The sequence below is a fragment of the Cricetulus griseus genome, chromosome X, assembly GCF_003668045.3.
Source record: "Cricetulus griseus strain 17A/GY chromosome X, alternate assembly CriGri-PICRH-1.0, whole genome shotgun sequence".
Classification (NCBI taxonomy): domain Eukaryota; kingdom Metazoa; phylum Chordata; class Mammalia; order Rodentia; family Cricetidae; genus Cricetulus; species Cricetulus griseus.
The window spans coordinates 78,678,059-78,688,782 of NC_048604.1; positions in this window are offsets into that span (position 1 = coordinate 78,678,059).

The window sequence follows — 10,724 nt, forward strand, 5'->3', positions numbered from 1 at the left end:
CATCCTGAATGTATTCAGACATAAGCATTATAAGACTAACCCTTCCTTATGTAACAATAATAAAATAAGGACAAAGTATGAAAAATAGTAAAGACATTTTGGGGAAATAGAATTACCATGTGATCTAGCTATTCAGCTTCTGGAGGATAGCCAAAGGAAATGAAATCTGGATCTCTAATTAATAACATCATTTTCAGGTTTGCTGTAACATTGTTTGAAAATAGTTAAAATACATAAACAATGTATATATCCATTGATAGATTAATAGAAAATAAATTATGGTACAATCTTTTCTTGGCATCCATAATGTATGGGTTTTAGCACCTCTGGCTGATAATATAGATAACTAAGTTCTTATGTACTGTGGTGCAACATTTGCATATATTACAGGTATAGTCTCCCATATGTTTTAAATCATTGTTAAATAAATCACAATACCTATTATAATGCATCACATAAATAGGTGTTATTCTATGTTATTAAGGATATAGACAAGAACTAATTTTGTATATGCATACATGTTATCTACAAATGCAACAATAAAAGCCTAACTACGTAGCACAAAAACAAGACGCTAAGTAAATAATGCTTAATAGCTGGAGGCTACAATGTGGTATGCTTACATATCACTACTTTCCCATGAATTCAGCATAGTTCCTAGTACAAAGCAAACTAAAGGACCAGCTAGCAATGAAGGCAAACTCCATGGTCTGTGTATAAAGATTACACAAATTCTTGGTTCATCTTATGACAATAGTCTTAAACAGTTCTCTAGCATCTCAGAAGCTGTAACTGCAAATAACTGTATTAGGCTTTAACTATTCTATTGGCCACAGGGAGAAGAGTTTAAAGCTTGAAATGAAAGCCTTTTTCATGGGAACAGAATACAGTCTGTGCTTGTCATTAATACCTCATATTCAATAAAAACCATATGCCATGTAAAGAAACAGAAAATTATCTCTATACAAGGAAAACTATAAGGGTCTAGAAAGACTATTCAGCGATTGAAAGCCCTTGTTGCTCTTGCAGAGGAACAGAGTTTCTCTTCATGTTGAACAGCTCACAACTGTAGCTCCAGAAGATCTGATGTTCTCTTTTGGCCTCTGCAACACACACACACACACACACACACACACACACACACACACACACACACACACACACACACACACACACACACAATATTATTATTATCATTATTAATATTGTTAAATATCTTTAAAGGTAACTAGGGGATAAATTGAATAAAAAAGCTATAATAGAACAAAGATGTTTCTATTATCCACCAAATACTTTAAATATCTATTATTTATTTTCAAGAATGTGAAAAAATGCATTTAAACAGATGTTGACTTTCAATAGAGAAATAGAATCTGCAAACTTCTAATCCCCTTAACTGGGAAACTGTAGGAACAGGAAAGATAAGTGTTTATAAAGTTATATGAACAAGTGAAATGGCATGAGATTAGAAGATGTAAATTTCAGAATGTCTTTGTATGCTTTCTATGAAAGTGCATACCTCCATGTTTACTTATAAGATAATCCTTAGTAAGTTTCCTGATTTTGTTTATTAATTGAGAATTAATTAATAACTCAGTATACTCTAAATCTACTAAAACTGTTTTTCCTTTCACTCTAATTTAGTAAATGTTTAGCTATCCTTAAAATACTTATCATTATTGTTTTACAAAGTTATTAGATACTTTATACAAACCAAGTTAAATAATTGGTGCATTTGAATAATCATGAAATTTTCAATTTTCTGATGATTCAAAGACTACTTGTTACACCAAAACTATAAGAAAACATATTGCTAGAAATTGAAAGCATATATGTAAAACATTAATTTCACAGAATGATTGATATCTATTTATTCATATATGTACACACCCATATCTTATTTATATATTCTTGTCTATATAGTTTACATACCTTTTGCATTTATAATAATTACTAACATACCAAAAAATTTTAGCACATGTGACTCACTTTTCTGATTTTACTAGGTTTAATTTTCTCCTTTCTTCATTTGTTATATTTTAGCAGATTTTTTTCTTTTTACTGTGTTGTGCATACTAATATTATGATTTCACTTGAAAATATGTGATCTTTTGTATCTGCATTTAACTTAAAACATGTTCAAAGTAGCATCACAGTCTTTTCCATAAACAATATTATGACCTCAGAAAAGTAAGTTCAGTACCTAGTAGTTTGTAGTTTTCAATGCATATGTCTATTTTTTTATGCTGATCTTGTACATTTATTATTTGATCACTAATAACTTTGTTCCTCTTCTCTGTCTCCTGCTTCAATTTTAATACTGAAGCATCTATTTGGAAGTTATTTCAGTGGGTTCTTCTGAACATGTAATTTACTATACTTTTAAAATTTATATTAATAAGGGTTGGAGAATTGGCTCTGCAATTTAGAGCTCTTGCTGATCTTGATGAGGACCTGGGTTTGATTTCAATCACCTGCATGTTGGCTTACAACCATCTTTAATTCCACTTTCTGGGGATCTGAATGGCTGTTTATATGTTCTTTGGCACCACACAAACACTGTGCAGGCAAACGCTCAAATACATGAAATAAAAATCTTTTTTGACAAATGATACTAATAAGAGCACTGATTCGGCTTCTGCTCTGCATATATTGGACATAAATAACCAAGAACAATTTCTGTATGAATTTTTCAGCCTACAAGTTATGAGAGTTATGAGAAACAGAAAATTTGGGCCTAAAGGATATATGAGAAAGGTTTGCCTTTTGATCTCTGAGATCTGTGTTCATCCTTTCCAGGGACAAGGCAGGGCTGGTGAGCTTTCTTGTTTTCTCTTTTGTTTTCTTTTTCTCTTACTTTTAAATAGCCCTTTCTTTGAATATATAACCTTTGAATATCCTGGATTGATGTAGAGTTCTGAATTTCAAATCTCAGGTGTCTTTATTAGTATTATTAATAACCCCCCTAGTAAGTGTGATGGATGAACCTCCATAATGCTTTGACAATGAATTTGGTTTTATTAAAATCACATTTAATATCTCCAATTTTTCTTTAAAATTTGCAAAACTTACTTTATTAATTGAACTTCTCTGACCCCCTGTTCTTCCCAGGTGTTTCTTCAAAATTATCCTCAGGGAACAATTACTTAATGCTCTTCTTAAAATAATTGGAAATTCCTAATATCCTCTCACACCTGCCTATCATTAAACACACGTGCACACAAATGCATCTTGAGATACATACACAAACATAAGAACAATCTTTCCTTTTGTTTTTGTTTTTGTTTTTGTTTTTGTTTTTTTTTTTGAGACAAGCTTTCTCTGTATAGCATTGTAGACCAGGCTGGGTAGGAGGGGAGGGTGAGGGAGCAGGGATTCACATGTAAAGTAGGCTTGTTTCTAATTTAAATAAAAATAAATGAAAAAAAGAATAAAAAAGAGCTGGGCATAGTGGCACACAATTGTAATTACAGCATTTGAGAGGCAGAGGCATGTAGGTGTCTGAATTCGAGGCCAGCTTGCTCTATAAGTGGGAGTTCCAGGACAGCCATGGCTACAGAGAGAAACACTCTCTTGAAAAATAAATATAAAAAGTAAAAAGAAATTACTTCAGCATTGAGATACACATCTTTAATCTCAAGAGGTAGAAGCAGACCTAGCTTTTTGAGCCTGAGGCCAGGGTGGTCAACCTTTGAGTTTCAGGTCAGCTGAGGTTTCATAGTAAAATTTTCTTCAAGAAAACAAAATAAATTCAGGAATTAATAAATACATAACCAACTAGAATAAATGGAACATGACATTTGAACTGTCTGATTTATCTTTCTTTCTCAATACTTCTACAGATGTTGCAGAACACCATTATTCTACATTGAATACCACTACCCCTAAGTTTAAGGAGCATATGGACAGGCAATATAACTATAACTTTACAATACATGTTGAAATATCCAGAAAAATATATGAGATTTTATCTGACTCAAAATTCCAAGATTCAACATTTTAAAATCTGGAATCTGTTATCTTGGAAAATGATTCTTTGTAGCTTTATGTCAGCTAAATGTTGACAATGTTACTATTCAGAATTTGGCTGCAAAATGATTGGTAATATTATGCAGCAGGAAGCTTCCTTTTTTGCAGGAAACCACATATAATTCTACATAATAGAAATTGCATCCATGGTATATATCCACTGTCTTTCATATAAATACCATAGGAGAAAATGTCACATGTTTCCCTGATGATCTGTATATGTGGCTTTCTCTCCTAGCCTAATGAGCTGCCATCAAGCACAGGTGATTTAAATTTGATATACCTTGCTCTATGAACCCTGCCTAGTCAGTCTTAAACAAATTTTCTTTTAGAAATCAGATTTATTTTATTAATTAAAGTTTTCAATTTGCTTTACACACCGACTTCAGTTTCCCCTCCATTCTCTCCTCTAATTACCTCCCTGCTGCCTCCCTTCTACCCCCATTCATTCCTCCTCTGTTCAGAAAATGGGAGGCCTCCATGGTTGTCAAAAAGAATGACGTATTAAGTTGAGGTAGGACTAAGTTCCTCCCTTTGTATTAAAACTGGGTGAGACTACCAGTATGGGGAATAGGTTCCCCAAAGCTAGCTCAACACATTAGGGACATGCTCTTATCCCACTGCTAGAAGTCCTATGCGGCGTCCACCCTTGACCAGCAAGAATGACGCCACACCGAGGAATCTTCTTCAACACAGTTTAATCGGGAACCTCTTTGCTTTTACATTGTATAATGGCGGCAGCCCCGGGTTGAGGGAGACGGGGCCTGATATAGTCTACCTCTACCAATCACCTAACCTTACGTGGCACGCCAGGATAGGTTGTCTCCAAGCAGAATTAAGAGGATACATGACCTTAACCAAATTTGGAGTTGTTTACCACAGAGAGCGCTCGCCATCGGGCTGGCGGAGGGCAGAAACTGGTGCCATCTTTTGGGTGCGGTATTCTGCAGCTCCCTACAGTTCCCCCTTTTTGTTTTAATATTATAGGAGTAGCAGTATCTATCTGTTGTAAGATTTCAGTCATCTCTGTCTTAGGTTCAACCCCAGTGTCCCTATCTTACCCGTCAAAGAGTCACTGTGTCGCCCTCACAGGCTCATGTCTTAGGTTGAAGGGAACACATGTATGCTTATTCGCTCAGCAAGAGGGTAGGTGCCTGTCATTGAGCATGACTGATTCAGATACGCATCACTCACTCAGCAAGGGTGAGACAGACATCTATTTGTCGGTCAGCATGGATAACCATGCTTGAGGGGACTGTCCTGCTTCCACAGCAGCAAAGGCCTGTACCAACATAGCAGCTTGGGATTTTTGCGACGTCCTGATCCTGCATAGGCACCACAGGCAAACAAAAATGGCTAACAACATCATGGACAGCAGAACCCCTACTCCAGCCCATTCCTTAACTAAACTAAAGGCTCACTTAAGGGTAGTTAAGAGGGTATTAACAGTGGGCAGGCTCAGGCGTGTAGCATTCACGGCAATAATCTGTTGTGTCAGGGTGTCTGTCAGGTTCTCGAACTGTTGACTCCAATTTCCCTGAAGGTAGGCACTCAGCTGCCAACTCAGGTTGCTGTTCTCCGTGAAATTGTTGGCCATCCTAGAGGTGATACACAAAGAAGAAAAGGAATGAATGCATCCTATGGAAGTTAAGGTTACTAAATCATCCACCTGTTCCTGCAACAGGTCCACTCTTTGGTTCACAGTTAGAATGCCAGCTTTCAAGTGGCCATCAATAGATCTCAAGGTAGTTAATGCTGTAGCTGTTTTTTCCACAATGTCATTGACTGTCTCAGCTGATTGGACCTGAGCAGCCATGGCAATGGCGGCAGTCGTAGCCGCTGCTGCAGAAAGGGTAATGGCAGTAACCAATGCTGCAGTTATGCCAAAATCCCATTTGGTTCTGATGATTTCCGTAATGGGAAACGTTCCTGTATCCACTTTGACCGGAATAGGAACATACATAGGAATCCTCATCACTACTGCTGTATTAGCAGAACCATTCCAACACTGACTAGCAATGCAGGAGACATCAGTCGAATTGCATGAGATCACTTCTTTGGTAGCATCAGTAGCATTAGAGAGCAGAAAGAAAAAAGGAGTTTTTAAGTATACTGGGCTAGCTGGAACAGTGAGATTATTCAAAGCTTTATGTATTGATAGATTCTTAAGAGAAGGTCCCTTCTCATCCCTTGTACCAGAAACATTAAGAAGTCTTATGCAGAGATTCTGGAGAACCGTAAAAGGTTCAAGAGAAGTAAATGCTCCACGCTCGTTGGAGAGTACCCATTGAAACCATGGCCAGGTATTTTTACTGCCTGTTCTTTGGGAACCTCCTTGAGTTAGGTTATACTGGTACTTGCCAAGAGGGGGAGTAAATTCAAAACCTGGAGCTATCTGTTTAAGTTTGTGGTCTGGACTCTGACAAGGCGTCCAATGATGAGGATAGCCTCAATTGGGTGCACAATAAGGCAAGACTTGTTGAGCAGTGGAGTTCTCTTGACTAAAGCGTGAATTTGAGGGTCGGAGCCCCTCCATCAGCATCAGAAATGTAGTGATATTTACATCTTTGGTCCCATTTGTACCAGTGCCAGAGCCAGAACTAGCGCCTGTACTAAACTGAGACATGGCTTCAGTGAGCATAGCACTCGAGATCTGGTTATTAGTAAGAGATCAAGCCAATTGCCAACAGAACCATTCTTCAACCAAATACATGGGTTAGAATTATTAATAAGGGAGAAGCATAATGCTCCATGGAGAGAAATATTAGTGGCTAAATACTGGGCAGTGTCAGGGTCTAAATTGACAGAAGGCAAGCCCAATTCACAACTAGTATAAAAGAAGACAGGAAAAACTTTAGATGTGCTATGAACAGGCAAGGGAATTGGCCACGCTTTCGCTATGGCCCACAGGATTTGTTCTCTGGCCTGGATCAGCCACGGTGTTGTCAAGGTCAGCAGCAGGATCAATATCGGAGGCTTCATCTTGTTTGTTGCACCTCCTCGTTAGTCTCTCTGGAATCCACACCGGGTCTTGCTGATCCTGAGGGAAAACACAAACAGAACCTCTCGCCCATGCTAACACCGGGTCGGGTCCATGCCATAGACCCGTAAGGATATCTTTCCATTTTACATAGCCCTTCTGAGCAGGTGCCTGAGTCTGGTGCCTATCGGCAGCAGAAAGGCCTTGAGAATCCAAATTTAAAAAATTCAGAGTAAAGAGAGCCAAGGATAGTTGTTCCTTTGGTGTTCTACCATGGCCTATTCCCCCTTTTTGTTTTAATAAACATTCTTTCAATGTGCGATGGGCTCTTTCAACTATTCCTTGTCCTTGGGGATTATAAGGCAGGCCATGGTTTAATTGGACTTCCATCTGTTTACAGAAGGAGGTAAAAGATTGAGCTGTATAAGCAGGACCATTGTCAGTCTTTAATTGCTGAGGTTTTCCCCAGGCAGCCCACGCCTCAAGGCAATGTCCAATGACATTGCGAGCCTTTTCCCCAGTCATAGGGGTGGTATGGATGATGCCTGAACAGGTATCCACAGACACATGGACATATTTAAGAGTTCCAAATCCTGAAAAATGAGTTACATCCATTTGCCAGATCTTCAAGGGCAATAACCCTCTGGGATTGACCCCCAGGCTAGGGGGGTGCAAAAAGGTTATACACTGTTGACAATTCAATACTATCTGTCTAGCTTCTGCTCGAGATAGCTGAAACCTTTGCTGTAAAGTTTTTGCAGATACATGGAATTGTTTGTGAAATTGCTGTGCTCGTTCCATAGAGGAAGCAAAAAATACATATTCCCCTCTAGTACAGAGATCTACGATCTCATTGCCTTTTGATAGAGGTCCAGGCAAGTTGGTATGAGCTCTAATATGTTGTATGAAAAATTTCTGATCACGATGCCAGATCAACTTTTGCAACTCCTGTAAGAGTTTGCAAACTGTACTGTTAGGTTTGATAGGTCCTGCAACCTCCAGGGCCTTAACAGCATTCACAACATATGCCGAATCAGAAATCATATTAAAGGAGAACGGGCAATTTCTAAACACTTCAAGAACAATTTTACATTCAATAATCCGGGGGGAGCCAGGCTGATATTGAAATTGCACTGGATCCTGATGCTCTATCATATAGGCTCCACAGCACGTCTTGGATCCATCAGTGAAAATATTTGTGGCTCCAGCAATAGGAGCTGCTGCAGTCATTTTAGGAAAAATGACTGGATGTTCTTTAAAAAATGACATTAGAGGGTGTTTTGGATAATGATTATCTATTTCTCCTAAAAATCCACATTGAAGAATTGCCCAATCATCCACAGTTCCACAAAGAATCTTAACTTGTTGAGCTGTATAAGGGATTATAATCTTAATTGGTAGTCTCCCAAAATATTGAATACATTGCTGTATCCCATTTTGAGCCAAGTCAGCAACCGCTGCAGGATAGTATTCAGTAGTTTTTCCTGGGGAGGATTTAGAATAAATCCATAGTAACGGACCATCTTGCCACAGCAAAGCTGTAGGCTGGGAGAATGTTGGAAGCACACACAAAAGAATATCCACATTTTCTATTAGCCGTTTAAGGCTGGCATTTTGTAATTCTATCTCCACTTTCTTTAAAGCTATTCTAGCTTCAGCAGTTAACTGCCTAGGTGAATCTAATGCTGAATCACCATTGAGAATATTATAAAGTGGTTTCAACTCATAATTAGGTAATTTTAAATAACACCTTATCCAATTTATATCTCCCAACAACTTTTGAAAATCATTAAGAGTTTTTAAATTATCTTTTCTAATCTCTATCTTTTGTGGAATAATTGTATGAGGGAGAATCTTAGCCCCTAGATAGTTAACAACAGTGTCCTTTTGTACCTTTTCTGAGGCTATGACTAAATTATGCATCTCAAGCAATTTTACCAATTTTGTATATGCCTTATTGAGTGTTTTATCATCTTTAGCAGCCAATAAAATATCATCCATATAATGAACACATCTAATCTTTGGAAAGTCGACTCTCAAAGGAGAAATTGCTTCTGCTACAAACAACTGACACATAGTAGGACTACTGGCCATCCCCTGTGGCAACACTATCCATTCATACCTTAGATCAGGTTGTTCATGATTACAAGAGGGCAGTGTAAACGCAAAACTCCCTGAGTCCTTGGCACACAAAGGTATGGAAAAGAAACAATCTTTAATATCTATAGAGATGATAGGCCATGAAGCAGGTAAAGAAGTTAAAAGTGGAAGACCACGTTGTTCAGGGCCCATAATTTGCATCTGCTGATTAATAGCTCTAAGATCGTAAAGCAGTCTCCATTTACCAGATTTTTTCTTAATGACAAAAATAGGAGTATTCCATGGAGACACAGAGGATTTTATATGCCCCAGATCCAGCTGCTCCTGCACTAGAGTCCTAGCAGCCTCCAGTTTTTCAGAGGAAAGTGGCCACTGAGGAACCCATACCGGCTCCTCTGTTTTCCAGGTAATAGGAATACCTCCCTCAGTGGCCCCTAGGAAAAACCCAGACCTAGATTCTTTGGTCTTGGTTGTGTGATAATAGGACTGGTACAACCCTGCAGATGTTTCCCGAGGCCTCGGCCTGGGACGTATCCCATTCATTTCGTGATACCTTGAGATGTTTCTGAGTATTCATTTGTGAGTTTAAAACCCATACCCTTTAACAAATCTCTTCCCCATAATGAAATTGGTAAGTCTAACTCATAAGGTTGCATGGTCCCTGAATGCCCTTCCTGATCTTTCCAAGGCAATTGTCTAGCACTCATATCAGGAGCCTTAGCATAGCCTAAACCTTGTAAAGTTTGAGAAGAAACCTGTATAGGCCAGCCAGAGGGCCAATCTTTAGTGGCTATGATGCTCTTATCAGCTCCAGAATCTAGTAAGCCTAAGATTTTCTTACCATTCACTATTAACTCAAGGGTTGGACATTGATCAAGGTCTAAAGCTAGGAAAGTTAAGTTTGATCCAGTGGAGCCAAAGTTTCCCTCTCCTCTCTCTCTGGCTTGTGCTGGAAACTTGTCATGCAAACTTGGCAAAAGTAGTAGCTGTGCTATCCTGTCTTCAGGAGAAATGGCTGTAATCCCTCTAGGAGATTCTACCATGATCTTTACTACACCCATGTAATCAGGATCTATAACTCCAGGATGTACTCATAAGCCTTTCAATGCTGCAGATGATCTTCCTATAAGCAAACCTACTGTGCCAGGCTCAAGGGGTCCCTTAAAATCAGTGTCAACAAGCTGGACTCCCATTCTGGGAGTTAATACGAGTCTCGTGGTGGAGTGTAAGTCCAGCCCCACTGAGCCTGTAGTGGCTCTCCTCGGTCCCTCAGATGACGAAGAGAGGGCCAGGTTTCGGGACTCTGCTCCTGGTTCTGATCCTCCATGGCCCCATATATTTGTGGGCCCTGGGGTCGTGGGCCCCATCGTCCGTTTTTTGGACGGGCTCCTCCATACCCCTGAACAAGAGGCTGTCCACTGATGTCTTTTACTGATCTACAATCCTTAGCCCAATGATTTCCTTTTCTACATCTAGGACATAAGCCAGGTTGCTTAGGGCGCAGAGCAAAGCTATTGACTTTAGTGTTTCCTCCCTTGGGGCATTGCTTTTTCAAATGCCCTTGCTTGCCGCATTTAAAGCAAGCTCCTGAACCTCCGCCTTTCTTAGTTAATTG